The 11,701-nt window shown below is 38.9% G+C and overlaps 1 protein-coding gene across 1 annotated transcript in view; it reads right to left on the bottom strand.

The window, feature by feature from the left end:
* The window catches only part of LOC120439338 (gastrula zinc finger protein XlCGF26.1-like), a 12,281-nt gene extending 2,680 nt beyond the window's left edge, over window positions 1–9,601 (bottom strand). The window contains exons 1-2 of the mRNA XM_039610245.1: window positions 9,326–9,601; window positions 1,073–1,150 (exon numbers count right to left, since the gene is read on the bottom strand). The gene's annotated coding sequence lies outside the window, so the exon portion shown is untranslated. The remainder of the gene's footprint in view (window positions 1–1,072; window positions 1,151–9,325) is intronic.
* Window positions 9,602–11,701: the final 2,100 nt, after the last annotated feature.

Below are 11,701 nucleotides of genomic sequence, written 5' to 3'. Positions count from 1 at the left end.
TCTGCTTGTTTATTTTCCACATAAACCTTTCACCATAAAGCTCAAGATCCTGTTGAGACTTTTCAAAATAAACTGAATTACGTGAAAGAGTATGCAGAGTGTTTACGGATGAGAAGCAAAAAAAAGCCGTCAGGTGCTAAAAAATAAACCTTAGACTCAAACGTTAGAACATGCTTTTCCCCGCAGCACGCTGTGTAATAAATACAAAGAAAACGGCGGCCGTTACAACTTATGTCTAAGAATGCATCGTTTCATGCATCGGTTAAAACACTCAACTCCAGGTACACGACGCCCAGCTGGAAACACTTCATGCAAGTCGAGCTGCCCGAGATTCACAGAATTTAAAGAAAATGTTGCATTTTTGTGATTTATATCGTTATCGGGACGATACATGTCTTATATCGGGATATGAGATTTTGGTCATATCGCACAGCCCTATGAGAAGGTATGTCCAAACATTTGACCGGTGGCTTAGTCAGCCTGGCTACAGAGCTGTTCCTGTTTTCCTCATTTACTAAGATTTCATAACTTTACAGAGGGCTTTTTCTTGTCCAGGTCAAAAGAAGATATCTTCAGTGTAGGTGTACTTATAAGTTCTTCCAGGAAGTCAAACTTCTCTGGTTTGTTGCCTTCTTTTTCAGAGCAGCCAAAGTGTGCAGAGGATGTAATACTATTTACAAAATACACTATCAGAGATTATCAGAGGGAATAGAGCACAACTGTGTATCAGCTGTGAAAAATGTATCATGTGCAACACTAGAACATATTATTAGATACTTTATGATAGGAACATGTAGAGTGTGTAAAGGTTAAAAAAAAAATACAGGATCAAAAACTGATCCTTGAGAAGCTTATTTTTGGGACGGTTAAAAACGGCTAATTTCATCCATCCATTGATTTAATGTAAGCAGGTTCAGAACATTATTTTTCTTCAGCAATGATTTGTCTCTCATTTGGGATAAACAGGCAAAATGTCAGTGTGTACAGAATTAGATGTTATTATTATTAATAATAATCATAATAATTACAGATTAATGTCTGTAGAATAATGTTGCCGATTTTTCTTTGTCACCTTTGATGAAGAACCGATGTTTCTTACTACAGCTGCTGAGATGCTCCTCCAGCAGACTCTTCGCCTCCTGCCAGTCGCCTGTGACAGCAAAAAGAGTTTTGTTTTTTAATCCATTTAAATTTATTGTAGGGCACTACTGCAGACCATTGTATTGTGTAGCATTATTGTGCCTCGTAGGTTCAGCACCAATATCAGAATTAGAAAAACCTTATTAATCCCAGAGGAAAACTAAGTTGTCATAGCAGGAAATATACAACAAACAACATGCAATCACTGAGTGTAGAAACAGAGTTATGATGGATAAATTATTATATAAAAAGATAAATACAGAGCTAAAGGTATCAAAAACAAAATAATTCAAAACAAAATAATTCAAAAAACATAGTAGGAACAAAAAGAAAGAAGACAGGGAGCTGCTACAACAGCCTGCCGCCAGAACAGCGCCATCTTAAAAGACACATTACTGGTTGGTGATTCTGTTATTGTGGAATCTGTTGTATTCTATCCACCTCATCAAATCATAATACTCAGTACAACATCTTCATATGAAGGAAAACAAATAGCTGAACACAAATGATTAAAAAAAATAAGGTCCTGAACTGCTGGAAGTTCCAGGCAGACAAAATGACAGAGGCTGAACAGAACGTACAGACGAAAACAAAATTAGCTAAGAGAGAGAAACTCTGTAGACAGTTATCGAGTTAGGCAACCAATATAATTATAACGTACTCACTCTGGATCCCCTCTCAGAATAACCCGAAATAAAGATCCCCCAGCGGAGAAGGCCGGTGTTCTCACAAAACGTCCTACCCATCAAGCTGCCCTACTTGTTGTTACTGCGCATGCGTACAATTCAAAACGGCCATGTTTCCGGTGTAAATAGTACACACCTATTATTTCATCCTACCCCGATCTTGTGCCGATCTCGTTGCTTTCGAAAAAAGGTTTGTATTATAAGTTTTACTTCTTTAATACAGATGATAATTGTTTACCTTAAGCTGCTCACTCGAAGTCATATTTCAAGTGTTTATTTTGTGCTTTTAAACTTCTGCAAACCTTCCCAATTTAATTTAGTCCTCCTGCAGTTACTGGACACCACGCTCCGTTGTTATGTTGAATAAACGCGCCGTTGTTATGCCGAAGAAAGTACTATTGCACCACATACTTGTTAATTGCGTGGTAACGTTGTGTAGTCGTTTTCTTTACTGTATGGATTCCGAAGCCATGTTGAAATTGTCCGATTTTCTCCTTAGTTATGGAGAACAAATACGAGGAACTGCTCATGTTTCTGTCTTTTGGGTCCTACCCATCTGAATACGATAAGTCCCAGAGGCAAACCCTTAGGAGATACGCCGCAAAATTCAGGCTGAAGGGTCAGTATTGTAATGTAAATAAATAACTAAATGTAATTATCGGTTAAATACATGTTATAATTAATTTACATTTTTTAAATATCGGCGGAGTGCTCTTGTTTGGAAACAGGAGAGTGATAAAAACAAAAGAAGAAGCCATGGGACTATTCCAAGAGTTTCATTCAAGTCCCATCGGTGGACACACTGGCATACTCAAGACTCGAACTGCAATTTGTTCCAGATTTTACTGGTATGGCATGTCAGGTTGACATTGGGAATTGGGTAAGTATTTTTAAAGTTGTTATTTATATATAGTATGTTAACAGTGCTCCAATAGAATGCATAGTTATCCTGAAGACCTGTACCAGATTTCAGGATGATGTACAGTAATTAACACTGTTTCGCCACTTGATCGAGTATTTTTATAGAACATTTGCAATTTTGTTGTTTAATTGCGATTGTTGGATAATATAAAGATCGTTCAATATGTTTAAGGTCCTGGCTTGTGACCAGTGTCAAAAAATGGGAAAACCATTGGCTGCTGTGCAACCACTGCAGTGTATAAAGGTAAATATCAGTAGCATTTTAGTAGAAAATAGTAATGTTATCATGTACATTATATATTAATGTGATTCTTTTATCATTGACAGGTGTCACATGTCTGGGAGCTAATCGGAATAGATCTAACTGGACCACTTCCAAAAACGTCTAGTGGCTTCCAGTACATTATGACTGCAACGGACTATTTTTCAAAATGGGTTGAGGCTTTTCCATTAAAAAGCAAAAGTGCTGCTGAGGTAGCTCATCAGTTGTGCTCACTCATATATAGACATGGCTGCCCAAAACGAATTTTATCCGACCAAGGAAGAGAATTTGTTAACGAGGTAAGTGTTAAGTTTACTTTTCCATACCTCTTTAGGTAAATACTTGGCCACAGTGTGCCAAGTAGCTGCCAGGCCAAAGGTTTTGTGTGATTGTTTTTAAAAAACAATTTTCTTTTTTCTTTGAAGCTCAACTCAAGACTTTGCAGCTTAATGAAAATAGAAAGAAGTGTCACAGCAGCGTATCACCCTCAGACAAATGGCCTAGACGAAAAAGACAAATGACAACATAAAAAGGTATGTTTTATTTGTATGTAACATTTCATTTGCTTTTAAGACACTGTCACTATTGTGGTTTTTTTATGTCCACATGTAGAGCCCTGAGAAAATTAGTCAACAGTCAACAGAATGACTGGGATGTGTATCTGGATGCTACACTGTTTTCTTTGAGGTCCAAGGTCCACACCACAACCAAATACACACCATTCCGTTTAATGTATGGGAGAGAAGCTACGTATCCTTCTGAAGTTCCTGTTGAAGTCCCAGTAAGTGTTATTAAGGAATTCTATTTATGCAACAACTATGATAATGCATAAATTAAATGTAATCTTAACTGGAAATTGTGCATATTGACATTGGCTGCAGCTTTAATCTTCTCTGCTTAACTTCTATATGCAAGATACATTTAAAAGACAAAGTAAGTGACTAGTTACTTCTTTATGTTTGTATCTTTATGTAAAGTAATAAATGTTGAGGAGACCTTTAAGTATAATGTGTTCACCTATGGAAGTGTATCAAGGGGAAAAATGACTATACAAAAAATGATATGAGTCTATCTTTGTGGCTTTCTCTGCTCAAAGCTTTATAATAGTATATTTACTTTTAAACATGACTTATTATAATTAGAATTTTCAGTTCATGTTTCACATGCATTATTTGCCATTCTAACTTTAATTGTAATTTAAAATGTGAAGATTTTAGCTGTCCTCCATCATTCTCCCTGAGGAGTCGAGTTACGGTGACTTTGTATCTTCTACAAGAGACGCACAAGAGCAAGTTAAGAAAACTGTAGATGAAAATATGGCAAAGTCCCAAGACTTACAAAAGGAAGCCTAGACGAGTCCAGAAGAAGTACAGAAACCTTGTGTACAGCGTTGGAGATGAAGTTCTTCTCTTGAACATGAGGAAACATAGAAGGAAGGGAGGAAGGTTTGATCCAGATTTCTCAGGACCCTACACCATTCAAGACATCGCTGGCAAATGTGTGAGATTAAAAAACACGGAAGGAGCAACTTTAAAAAACCACTACAGCTAGGGCTGTTCGATATAACGATATATATCGGATGACGATAGAAAAACGTCTATCGTTTCATTTTACGCTATCGTTTGTTTCGTGGTGTCGCAAAATAAACTGTTTACGGCAATATTTTTTCATTATTTTGATGGTCACTGTAGTGGCTATATTAATTTCCTAAAGTTCTCTCTTTCTCTTATGTTTAATATAACCACATTACAGACGGACAAGCGCTTGTTTTTATGCATTGTTGTTAGCAACAACGACGGTAAAACCACCTCGTGTCCGCTTGTTTATTTTCCACATAAACCTTTCACAATAAAGCTCAAGATCCTGTTGAGACTTTTCAAAATAAACTGAATCACGTGAAAGATGCAGAGTATTTACGGATGAGAAGCAAAAAAAGAGCCGTCAGGTGCTAAAAATAAACCTTAGACTCAAAGCGTTAGAACAGGTTTTTTCCCGCAGCACGCTGTGTAATAAATACTCACAAAGAAAGCGGCGCCGTTACAACCCATGTCTAAAAATGTATCGTTTCATACATCAGTTAAAACACTCTCGACTCCAGGTACATGACGCCCAGCTGGAAACACTTCACATAAGTCGAGCTGCCCGACATTCACAGAATTTACAGAAAATGTTACATTTTTGTGATTTATATCGTTATCGGACGATAGATGTCTTAATATCGGGATATGAGATTTTGGTCATATCGCACAGCCCTAACTACAGCATTGACCATATCAAGCCGTACAGAAGAAGCCACCATGTAAATGTCAGTGACAATGAAAAATACCCAACTCACAGTCAGACAGTGAACAGCAGCACAGACCTGAAGATGCCCCCCTGCCATCCTCCTGCTGACCCTCAGTGCCAGCAAAGTCCAGAGGATACCAGACCCTCTATTATTCATTATGCACCCAAAACGGCTGACAAAAGTTGTTGCTCCCACAAGGAGTTTAATTCTGTTCCAGGACCCGAAACGCGTGAACAAGAACTTCCCTCCCGGACACAAAGCTTAGAAAATGAAGGTGGCATAGTGAACAACTCTTTTTGACCTGTTGGTCATTTGTTGCCAGTTTGGCGTTGCAACATGATTGATCATTGCATGACTTTGTTTGCATTTTGCAGTCTTCAACTCATATTGGATGTAAAGAAACATGCAACATGCACTGAGCTTGTGGAAGTCTGGAAATGGATCTGCCTGTCAGTAATTTTCTCTTTTGCCCACCCGCTGTACCTTTCCTATTTCTCTGCATGAAAATGCATGTTTATTGTGTTGACTTTTTTCCTGTTGTGGCCCATTGGCCTTTACCCAGCTTATCCACTAAAAATCTCATGCATGCCTGAGCTAACTTATCATATTTTTCTTTTAGTAAAGAGGCTATGGCGTGTTCAGATGCCTCACCAAGGTAAGTTGAAAGTTAAGAAGTGGTCCAAAAAGTTGACTCATTTCTATTTTTGAGGACAGAGTTCAGTTCCTTTAAAAAACACTACATTTGAAAACACCCTTAGACGCATGGTACCTAAGTAAATCGAAATTACTCTGCACTTCCAATCCCACAGATGAAGTTCCCAGTTGAAGACATGTGGCTGTGCCCTGTGAACTTTGGTACACACTGGATTCTTGTGGTATGTGTTCATTTAGTTAATAATTTGCGTAATTTGTTGTGAAGCAGTTTCTTGCTCAAAGTGTTAATTTTAAATAGGTTTTCAGTGGCAAAAGCTATTGTAATTTTTAATTTATTAACTTTTTCTTTAGATTGTCAACATTTCTGCACAGAAAATACTGCTCATAGACCCCATGGGGAATGAAGGTGTTTATGACAGGAAAATTCTGCGCAACTGGAGGTATGTATGATACTGAGGTATTATTCTTGTATGTTTTATGTTCAGGTATTAAACATAAAACATTTCTTGTTTCATTACAAACATTTTTGTTCAACTAGGAATTTTCTGAGGATGAGAGGGCATGAAGACACCATGGAGTGGCAGTTACAGACTATGCAACACAACAAGCAACAGGATTCCAGCAGTTGCGGAGTTTTGCTGTTAAAGGTAACCCTTATTCAAATGATTCCATTTATTGTTAGCTACAATTAGGACTTTACATTATAATAATGAGAAATCTCACAGTTTGCAGAACACTACCTTGCTTTTGGAGAGGTCAGTGAAGTATTAACCACTACAGAAGCAGTTGTGCTGGAGCGAATGCAGATAGCTTGCACCCTGCTTGAACATCGAGGTAAGTCCAGTAAAGTCCTTATCACGTTAGAGTGTGTACTTCCAATTTAAATAGTGCTTTTTAAACAGTACAGTACCCATCTTTAAGTCTAATTTAAAAAATTCAGGGGACTAATTTGCCATGAGGTATTTGTGGAAAAAATTTACTATTATTTTTTAATTAATCAATAAATAATGTTTGATTAAAACCTAACCATGAATGTGTTTCAGAGAACGCTGAGGATTACTGCATTGTTTGCTCTATGTTAGATGCTGACGCTGACCGCAGCATGATTGAAATGGTAAAACAAAACAAAACAAAAGAAAAACATAAGTCTTAGTATCATTACTTGCTAATCATGTTTAAAATGTTGACTAATAGTATTCACCAAACATAAATATGAGCTATATATTTTTCCTTTCCAGGTGCAGTGTGAATCTTGCCAAAGATGGGCACATTTTGCATGTGCAAAATATAAAGACAGCAACCAAGAATATAAATGCAAAAAATGTAAGGAAAACACATAACTTCTAATAAAAACAGCTGTCTTTTCCCCTCCATGTCTCTTTGCATTCTTTGTCAACATTAGATGATTGTGTGCTGGAGGCACGTTTTGATAGTGTGATTTGGCCATCTGAACATGCTACCTAAATAAATCCAAGCAGGAAGCACGTTTTGATAGTGTGATTTGGCCATCTGAACATGCTACCTAAATAAAACTATGCAGGAAGCATGTTTTGATTAGAGATGGACCGATCCGATATTATGTATCGGTATCGGTCCGATACTGACCTAAATTACTGGATCGGATATCGACGAGAAATAAAAAATGTAATCCGATCCATTAAATATCAAAAAAACATCTCACAAAACTTGCGACATGGCGTAACTCGCCTCATAACCGTAGCACGTCGGAGCAGTATGCGTCACGTGATAGAGCGGCTGTGTGTATTTGTAGCCTCGCTACCAAACCAGCATTTCATCTCCAAGGAAATTATCCCAGAAAGTAAAGCAAGTGTGTAAGTTCATCTCTGAATGTTTGTAAAGCGTTCCCACGTTAAGCTTAACAACCGATACATGGAGCGACTGCCTCTCTCTCTCCCTCACCTTCCTGCCGCTACTTCAATCATGAAACTGATCAATGATCAGCTGATCGGCTTTTCTGTCGCGAGTCCATCTCTCTTCTTTGTTTTTGGCCCACTTTGCACCAGAAAGAGGAAGCCAGCATCTGAACAACAGCAGCATGTTTAAACTTGATAAGCTGTTGTTAGAATTTATTTAATATTACTTTCTACACCAGGATCCTTTTCTACGTAGCTGACGGCTGGTAACTGTGCAGGGGCGGATCTAGCAAAGTTTAGCCAGGGGGCCGATAGGGCATGAACAGGGAAAAGGGGCACAAAGACATACTTTTCTTTCTTATTCTCATTTAAAATGTCTAGCTTTTAATAAATAATTATCTGAATCTTACACCCAAAGTATTAATCTGATGTAAAATGTATAGAAGTCCATTACTGTATATAGTAACTATTAAGTCTAATATACCCTAGTAAGCTATAGTACTTTTTCCTTTGGGAAGGTACCATCTGTGCAGTCTGCAATTCTGTTGAAGAAAGATGTTGAATCTATTTAATTATTCTTGAAAAATAATTCATTTCTGTGCATTTTTTTTTCACCCTGCATCAAATTAAAGTTGATTACGTCGATTAAGCATCATGAGGTGGAGGGTGGGGGGGAGGGGTTCCCTATTTTCTTTTGCTGGGAGTTTCCAACCCTATTAGTTAGGTTGCTTAATATTTCTGCTAAGTACTCTTTAAAATACCAGAATAGGAAGGATGGTGCAGGTTTAAGTTTATTAGATTGATCAGTGTTGCTGAACTATGAAATATTTTGGGTGCAGTGTATTTTTTACATACAGGTATAACAGAATAGCTTTAGTGTTGTTGTTTATTTAAACTTGAGTATGAACTTATACAAAATGCAGCAAGATATTAAAAAAACAGTTTTATTGATTAAAAAACACTATATCGGATTCATATCGGTATCGGCAGATATCCAAATTTATGATATCGGTATCGGTATCGGACATAAAAAAGTGGTATCGTGCCATCGCTAGTTTTGATAGTGTGATTTGGCCATCTGAACATGCTACCTAAATAAATCCAAGCAGGAAGCACGTTTTGATAGAGTGATTTGGCCATCTGAACATGCTACCTAAATAAAACTATGCAGGAAGCATGTTTTGATAGTGTGATTTGGCCATCTGAACATGCTACCTAAATAAATCCAAGCTGGAAGCATGTTCTGAACATCCTAGCGAAATAAATCCAAGTTTTTAAGTGTGATTTGTCCATCTGAACGTCCTACCTATAGATATGTACGATGCAGCCATTAACCACGTAAGGTAGCATATTCTGATAAGGTAGCACGGATTGATAGACAAGACCATAAATTTACGCTACGGTAGCGCTACGGTAGGATGTTTTGACAAGGTAGGACGTTTTGTCAGAACACCGGCTTTGCAGTTGGACTAGGACTTGTAAAGACAGCTGGCTCACTCACCTCCCAGTATGTTAATGGCTACCTTGCAGAGAGACCAAGCCGCCCGAGCTACGAGTGTGTTTATCTTTCCAATCACGCATGAGAAACAGAAACGTGATCTGCCGGAGACCAGAGGGGTAGCAGTAAGGAAGCTCAGCACAGCCACACTATATCTGCCTTAGCCGGCTTGAAAAAATCCTAAAACTCTCCGTGGAAGATGACAAGTATGATGACGATGGTTACACTCTTTCTTCTCAAAGCCTACTCCTGGGCGGGCACGCGCACTACGTCTTCTTTGTCTTTGTGGTTTGTCGGCGGTTGGCAACAAACGTTGGCAAACAACGATGTGGTGCAATACCGCCACCAACTGGTTTGGAGTCTGGTCATGATTCGCTCATCCCAAATAGTAGAATAGAATAGAATAGAATAGAATTCAACTTTATTGTCATTGCACATGTCACAGGTACAAGGCAACGAAATGCAGTTTGCATCCATCCAGAAGTGCCTTAGCCATGATATAGATACATTACAAATATATATTAGCAATAATATAGATATGTAAATATATTACAGAAATGGGTCTATTATGTTATAATGTACACGGTATGAAGGTATGTTATGAATATGCTATAACTATAAGTGTGTACAGGCTGTAGTGAGTACAAGCTATGTACAGGATATGAACAGGATATAAATATGAAAGACTATACAGACATATGAGATATACAGCTATACAGAAATGTGAACTATGCAAGTAATAAACAGTTGTAGAATTAAAATTATCTCCAAAAGTTGAATCTGTTCATCTGGACGTAGCGTTTTGTGGGAGAAACGTTTCGTCACTCATCCAAGTGACTTCTTCAGTCTCAGCTGACTGCAGGTTTCCCCAAACCTTATAAACAGTACATTTGCATAATGACTGAAACCAGCACCACTGAAGGAACAATGGGCTGTGAGGTCAGTTCCTTAATCATAATTATGCAAATTCCCATGACCACTGATCAACAATCACTGACCAAAACCCACTGATCAAAGAACACTGATCAATGGCCATGAGTACCATGGTACATCACTGACCAAAACCCACTGATTGTTGATCAGTGGTTGTTGATCAATGGTCATGGGAATTTGCATAATTATGATTAAGGAACTGACCTCACAGCCCATTGTTCCTTCAGTGGGCTGGTTTCAGTCATTATGCAAATGTACTGTTTATAAGGTTTGGGGAAACCTGCAGTCAGCTGAGACTGAAGAAGTCACTTTGATGAGTGACAAACGCTTTCTCCCACAAAACGCTACGTCCAGATGAACAGATTCAACTTTTGGAGATTTACTTTCCTGGATGATTGAGAATGCATCAAGACAAATTAAAATTATCGTATGTACAGAATGATTATTTACACAGAATTATACAGTAGTGCAGCTAAGATAAGTGAGATATGTGGATAATTTCTACAGAGGCTATATAAAGTGCTAGTGGTTGTGAATGGTGGTTCAGTCCATGTTATTATTGTGTGTATGAGGGTACAGTTGTCCATTGTGTGTGTGTAGGTGGTTGTGGGTGTTTGTATCTCCAGTCCATGTGTCTAATGTGAGTCAGATGTCAGGAGGCAGAGTTCAGGAGTCCGACAGCTGTGGGGAAGAAGCTGTTCTGGTACCTGGTGGTCTTAGTCCGGAGGCTCCTGTAGTGCCTCCCAGAGGGCAGGAGGTTGAAGAGTCCATGTGATGGGTGACTGGGGTCTTTGATGATTTTCCCAGCCCTTTTCAGACACCGCTTCCTCATCGTTGTCGTTGATGAGGCCAATCACCACGGTGTCATCTGCAAAGTTAATGATGATGTTGGAACCATCAGCAGGTCTGCAGTCATGGGTGAAGAGGGAGTAAAGGAAAGGGCTCATTTCACAGCCCTGTGGTACACCAGTGTTCATGTTGATTGTAGTGGTTATCCAGCTGGACCTTGCTTAATCTTGTATTTCCCCTGGTTTTGAATCATATGGCTTCTTTCTTCCTGATAATTTTCACAGTGCAACAGAACATGTTCTATGTTTGTCATTTATTCCACAATGGACAGGATTTCTAGGCGCAGCCAAGTGGCGGAGGGCTTTCACTTCGGTGGCCTCAGAATCTCATCTCTGCTTTTTGCGGATGATGTGGCTCTGATGGCTTCATCGGGTGGGGGCCTCCAGCTCGCACTGGAACGGTTCGCAGCCGAGTGTGAAGCAGCGGGAATGAGGATCAGCACCTCCAAATCTGAGGCCATGGTTCTCAGCTGGAAAAGGGTGGAGTGCCCACTCCGGGTCGGGGATGAGTTCCTGCCCCAAGTGGAGGAGTTTAAGTATCTCGGGGTCTTGTTCGCGAGTGATGGGAGAAGGGAGCCGGAGATCGACAGACGGATTG

Source organism: Oreochromis aureus, linkage group 3 (assembly GCF_013358895.1).
Source record: "Oreochromis aureus strain Israel breed Guangdong linkage group 3, ZZ_aureus, whole genome shotgun sequence".
In the NCBI taxonomy this organism is placed as follows: domain Eukaryota; kingdom Metazoa; phylum Chordata; class Actinopteri; order Cichliformes; family Cichlidae; genus Oreochromis; species Oreochromis aureus.
The sequence above is the reverse complement of the archived record's forward strand: the minus strand, read 5'-3'. Positions and strand labels throughout refer to the sequence as shown.